This window comes from Cryptomeria japonica, chromosome 8 (assembly GCF_030272615.1).
Source record: "Cryptomeria japonica chromosome 8, Sugi_1.0, whole genome shotgun sequence".
NCBI classification, from domain to species: Eukaryota; Viridiplantae; Streptophyta; class Pinopsida; order Cupressales; family Cupressaceae; genus Cryptomeria; species Cryptomeria japonica.
Window position 1 is genome coordinate 632,108,855 of NC_081412.1, and position 7,225 is coordinate 632,116,079.

The window sequence follows — 7,225 nt, forward strand, 5'->3', positions numbered from 1 at the left end:
AAATGCATAATAAGAACTTTTTACAATAAGTCAAAAAGATGACTATACAGAGTCACTACAAACTCCCTCCAAAATCCCAATAATATAGGACCCCGGCTATCTCAGCTCAGATGTCCTAAAAAGTCCAAAAAAATACGACTTGAATTCCTTCAAAATGACTCCAAATGGATCAAAAGTCAAGATTGACTTTACCAAACACAAAGAGACTCCAAAATACTCCCTAAAAGCTCTCAAAAGCCAACTAAAACCTCCTATATACCCTTCTATATACCCTCCCTATGTCTGCAAACATCTCAAACTAATCCTAGATGCCCTCTTTTGCATTAAAAATAACAAAATGAATTAAAGGTCTATAAACACGCCTATTAACTCATTTGTTTTAAAAATATACTTATGCAAAAAAAAAATCACTCTCATTCGAGTGATATGACAGATAAAAACATGGTCAAAAGACCATGGGGCATGTTAAGGCATACATTTTCATGGCTTGTACCCTATAGGTTTTTCAAAAAATAAAAACCTTAGGCATGCAAAATGCCTAGGCTTCACACATCATTACAAGGGCCACAAGGTCATTTTGTTTCACTTTGCATTTTAAATAAAATGCCACCAATATGCATATGGTCGGCATTTCTTTTAGGGAAAAAATTAACCCTAAAATAAAAACTCACCAAGAAGCTCTGCTCCTGTCCAAACCCGAACCCGTCATGCTCACATAGCCACCATGAGAATTCTTTGCGAAGAGTCTTTTAGAGATTTTATCTATAAATCCATGGCAAATCTGGGCTTTGACAGTGAACTATCTTCAACTTTCAGACTTAAGGTAAACCTTCTGATGGTCTCTATTCCTTCTTCCTTTGCATGCATGTTGTGCTTTGAAAATGAACTCATGCTTTTAAAAATATGAGATTTATTCATGGAAGAAAGCTACATTTCTTTAAGGCATTCTAAAATGCTTCAAAATATTTGTGAACTTTTTATTTTCTATAAAAGAGAAATGGATTTTTTTGCATCAATTGCTACTATGTTCCTTCATCTCATATTTGTGTTTATTTTTCAACTCGTAGGAGCTTTCTTCAAGGGTTTCTATTAATGTTAATTTAAAAGTCTACCCTACAAATCCCCTTTTCCTATTATTCATGCTATTAGATCTACTCTCAATCTGAAAGGTTGTCTTCTTGACATCGAATGCTCTAGAGCTTGTTTAAAATCTGATTGCCAACTCCTTTTTTAATTCTATCTCTCAACACTAATATTGTTCTTCATCCTTATACTCTGATATTAAACTTGTTGTACTACTCTGAAAGATTGCTTTGAAGGCATGGTTGACATGACTTCTCTTGAATGATTGAGGAATAAATATAAATTGTATGTTGTGTCTCTATTGGCTACCATGAGGTCTTGTTTAAAACATACTCCTTCTTTGTCATTGTTCTTTCTCATGAATTTGATTGTGAATGATATATCAATCTCTTTTCATCTCAAACTCACTATTTTGAAGCTTTTAAACCTCTATGATAGATCTCTATGTTTATTATCTTTGGATGTTGATATCACTATCATGAATGTATGGCTTCTCATTGCCTCATTGTGATAATACCTTGTTTCAACTTTCTATGCTCTTGTCTTTCATGATGATACCTATCAAAAATCCATACATTGCTTTTCTTGCTGTCAAAAACTGTAATTTTCATTATGTATCTGGGACTTCCCTTGACTGTGAGTCTACAGATATGGTCTTAGATGCTTTGATAAATACTCATTGAAACTTTAATTCATCTTATGCTTGACATTCTATCGGCATAGCCACACCAAACAAGGCATTTGGATGTCTATTGGTATAGCCATCAATAGTTGGCTAAACAAAATTTTCCAAACCCGATAGAGAAAACTATCTCGATGACGAAATTGAGACACCTTATTAGGATAACTATCCCAATGACAACAAAATGACAACTTCAACAGCTTTACAAACATTCAAATTAGGACTCCAAATTTGACATACAAACTTAAAAACATGAAATGACATTACAAATGGTCTCCATAGACTTTATTGAATCAATATTTTCCTAATCAATTAGTGACAGTGATTTTCTATCTCCCTGTTTCCTTGATGCTCCACCAATGCATTGTTTGACCTTTCTTATGCCGACATGCTAGGCTCAACCCTTTTGGGAGCCACATTTTACCCCACATGCTAAAAATGAAAAGAATCACATGTATCTGCACATAGCACACACATGTTAGAAATAAAATGCCTATCTTGGGTCTACATGATGATTTGATGACTTCTTTCACACCTACGATATGAATTTCTCTTTGAATGCTTATAGAGTTAAATTTATGCATGTATGGGTATAGTTTGCATATTATGCTAGAGGCCTTTCATTGCTTAGAACTTTCATAGTTCTAACATCATTTACCAGTTGGATGTAGGTGTTAGGGCTGCAAGGAAGCAAAAGAGAATACCAATAGCTAAAGGAAGACACAGAATAGGATAACCTACCAGGATACCAATCATTCAGGCAATGACTGGTCCCCATCTTCCTATGCACATTTACTTTCCAATATACTTATGCATGTATAGATTTTTCTTTATTAGCATTGAACAAGTATTGGCTAGTCTCACAGCTTGTGCGAGAACAAATGTACATATTTTCAATAAATATTACTCTTTTAGAAAAGATTTGTCAAATCTCTTTCATGTTTCATGCATGTGTATAAATGCAATAAATTGCAATTGTAATTTGTTGTCTATTTTGTTCCTTCTCATGGATGTAATGTAAAAAAGATTTTGTAAATGCACTCCTCTTTTAGCTTAGTTAGCTCCTATGACAAAAATGGTCAATGAAAATGAACTATGAGTAAAATTTTGGTAAGAATTAAAACTAGAATAACATTGACCCAAAGACAAATGTAGATCAATTGTATTAGGGACAATAACATTACCAATAGAAATAATAGTATTAACGGTAACAATGTTACCAATAGTAGTGAAACCATTACCATTAGAAGCAGTATTAGAATCATTGACAATATCAGTTGAAAGGATAAAAAACCTTAATATAGAAAACGTTGAATATGTCAAAATAGTTTAGTTTTTAATACAAAGAAATATGATAATTTAAAGGAAGGATTAATTATTTAAACATCACATTATTTTTTAAAGACATTATCAAATATAGTTTAAATGGATATCATATGTAAAGGGTTTTAAGGCTACCTATGTCCTTTAATCAAGTGTGAAATATTTATATAAAATAATATTATAATAAGAAAACAAAATTTTGTGACAATTGAGAAACTAGTTTTTTTCTCTTTAAAAAATCAAAACTCTTCTTTTAAATATATTTTCATGGTACTAAAAGAAAAAAATTCATTGTAAAATGGTTTCATCATGAATATATGACTATTTACAACTACTTATTCATAAAGATACAATCTCAAGATTTTTTTTGATAAAATCATCACCTCAATTTCAATTTCTTGTCGTTGTTGTAGAGGGATAGATAGAGAGAAATTTTAATATCTGTGATTTTAAAATCATTATACATTTAGGTTCTTTTTGTTAAATAATTACCTCAAAATAAACTAAAATATTTTAAGATGGTTGCTTGTGAAGAGACTATAAATGAGATACCATATAAATAGCTCATAATGAAATTTATTTTTTCTTTATGGTTATTAAACATGACATCTCATGTCTTAATACACCAAAGTTTAATTTGGAATTTTAATTGCAACTCTTAAATTGTGTATGTTTATTATTTTTTTCTTACTTCTATCTTGGTCTTGTAAGTTTTCTATTGTTTCACTTTGGTGGAATGTTCCATCTACAGTGAATAAGACACTATGCCTTTTCTTATGAATTTCATAGTTTTCTTTCATGAGGTTACAACACAATAGTGTGTCCTAGTCTACTACATTATTGAGAAACCAAAAATTATTTCTTAACAAGTGCCATGTAGTGCCCATTACTTGTCACTTTAATATTGTAATAGATGTAGAAGTAATAAATGCAATAAAAAAATTATCTAATATTTTTATTTTTTGTAAGTATTATTATCTTTTAATGTTAAGAATAAGAATGCTTGTTTAAATTTTGTATTATATATATTGTAGGATAAACTTGTGTGTATTGTAATTTAATTTTAATTTTAATTTTGAGAAATGAGGTTGAGTAGTAGAAACATTAAGATATATTGTAATATTATCTAATTCTATTCCACTTATGAATGATAGAATATTAAACTACATGAAGATAACCCTAACCTAACTAAAATAATAATTTTAATATTATAATACAACATATAATTTAAGATATAAAAGATAACTGTAACCGTAATAGTATCCCTAATTATAATTAAAAAAGATTAATTCCTTAGGTTACTTGTAGTCTAACCATAACTCTAAACTCCAATTTAATTGAAATCATAAAAAATAATGTTATTTTGTAAAAGATTGTATTTTTTATTTTATAAATTATTTTTTATTTTAAGAAATTAAAAATTATTGGAGAAAGGTATATAATGGAAAATATTAAAAGTAATATTTTGATAAAATATTTATTCAAATTATTTTGTAATTTTTTGACCTCTAAAGAAAGTTGAAAGAAAGATCATGCTATAAATTTAATTTTTACTCTTAATTTATAAAAAAGACTAATCCTTCATGATTTATTTTATATTTTATTTTTACTTATTTTATAATAAGTGAAACATTATTTTAAAATTTCTAACTAATCGTACAACCTGAGTTGGCCTAGTGGTGGAGAACTTGTGCTCTTGAAAGAGAGGTCACAAGTTAAACTCCCACAAGGGGATAGGGTATGTACACCTTATTGGCTTCGGCCTATAACCTATTTAAAAAAAAAACTTCTAACTAATGAAAGATAAAAATACTTATATCAAAATAGAACAAATCATAAAGTTCATTATATACATCTTCATAAAAAATAGCATTTACATTCTTATTTTCTATAGTTCTATCTAAAAGTAAAACTCTAAGTTGAAATTCTTAAAACAATAACATATCAAACTACATTAAAACATATATTATAGAAAAACTTAAGAAGCAATATACAAATTTAGGAATTTTTTTAATTTTCAATTATTAATTATACAAATTCCCAAGAGTTTTTTTAATTTTAAAATATTTATAAAACAATAAAATTAAAAGCTATATACTTTAATTTATAAAAAAATTAATTTATAATTAATCGACATGAAAAAAATACTTTTATAATTTTTTATTTTTTATTTTATTAGAATAAAAAATATAAATATTACTTATCTAAAATCTATAAAAACAAAATTTAATTAATCAAAGATAAAAGAATCTTAATATTAATTCACTATTAAAATAAGCATAAAATAAAGATTATGTATGAAAAATCTAAAAACGATTCTATTTATTAATTTATTTTTGAACCTCCTACAAATTTAAACTCGTATGAAGATTAAAAAAACCTAAAACCCTATTTTCCAAAAAAAAATTTAAAAATAACCATAAAATACCTGTAGCATTTCTCACGCCCTAGCACGTCCAATCTTGATGATAAAATTAAAATGTAACATTGTATTTCTAGTATTATTTTCATATTTTGCCTTATTTTTTAGAAGAATTATTTATTTCATTGATGTTGGTAATTCCAAGCATTTAATAGCTAATACCTATGAGTTATTTGAGAACAAAGAACCATCCAATTGAGTAAAGATGCTTCAATTAATTTCAATTTTGAAAAGATTTTCATATGAAAGAATGTGTTATTATATGTAATTATTTCAAACAGTTATATGAGTTACACGACTAGCGAGGGATGAAACTGGATGAAACTAACTATGTTAAATAGAATAATCTTATTTTATTACAAAAATATTCTTTTATAGATAAATATTAGAATTCTTATATTATGAATATATGCTAATTATGTTATAATATTATTATAATATTAAATTAGGATTAGAGTCATATGGATGAACATTAGGATTCTTATAATATTATATTAAACTAAAAAAACATTATTAATTTATGTTTATATATTAACTATATGTTTATTTATTTATAAAAAACTTTAAAAGATTCAAAGAGTCTAAATAATTGGTTAAATATTTGTTTAGATAATTTGTTATATATTTGTTTGGTGGATGTGTAAAATAAATTTGATAAGAAACTAAATATTATTTTAACATACCTAAAAAATTGCCTAAAATTTTATTCAAATAGCGGATCCCTAAAATCTAGTAACAAGATGTAAAATTTTCAAGTCATTTAGATTGGAGAAAAATAATTTCTATAATTTGGAAACTTAAAAATAATGCATCCTAACTTTATAAACATTTTTAAAATATATTAAGATAGAAAAATCTTACTTCTAATTGGTGGACAAACAATTGAATAATAAGGAGTTAACAAAACTTGATGGCAACTAATTGGAATAGTACTAGCCTAACATCAAGTACTAATAATTCTTAATTTGATAAGCTGAGAAGCTTCAACAATGGTAACAAAATTATTTCTAAACTGAAAGAGAGAATGAAGGTTAAGTTTAAAATTAGAATAAGGGATATGATTAAGGTATGAATTAGGGTTAAATTATGGTTACGATTTACTAAGGTTAGGGTTACCATTAGATTATTAGATTCCGCTTCAAAGAAAGATAAGATTATGGTTACAATTTAATTCAATTTATAATTAGAACTAGAGATAGAATTAGAGTTAGGGTGCAATTAAGGTTGAAGTAAACTTAAGGTTTTAAGAAAACTAAGGTTAGGATTCAATTAGGGCTAGGATTGAATAAGGGTTAGTGTAAAATAAGGGCTATAAGAAAAATATTTAAGTTAAAGTAACGGTTAGGGATAAATAATAGTTGGGGTTAAAATATAATTATAGTTAGAGATGTTGAGTTTGCAGTTGTGTTTTGTAAATAATGATTCCTAATATTAGTATATAATTCGATCACTATTGTATTTCTGCCATAACCATTTATTTATAAATTATCTTTATTTCTTAAGGCATAACCCTAATGCCAAAGTAAATAAAAATATATTTGTTCTAAAGGACGTGTTTTATGTGTGAACTCTAATGATGATGAAGAATAGAAAATTCATCGAAGTAGAATTGTGTGCCTTTGGAGAACATAAAATGGCAAGCAAAAAAACATAGATTGAACAAATGAAATGTTGTCTATCTTACAAGAGGCCGCCAAATCAAAACTAAGTAAAAT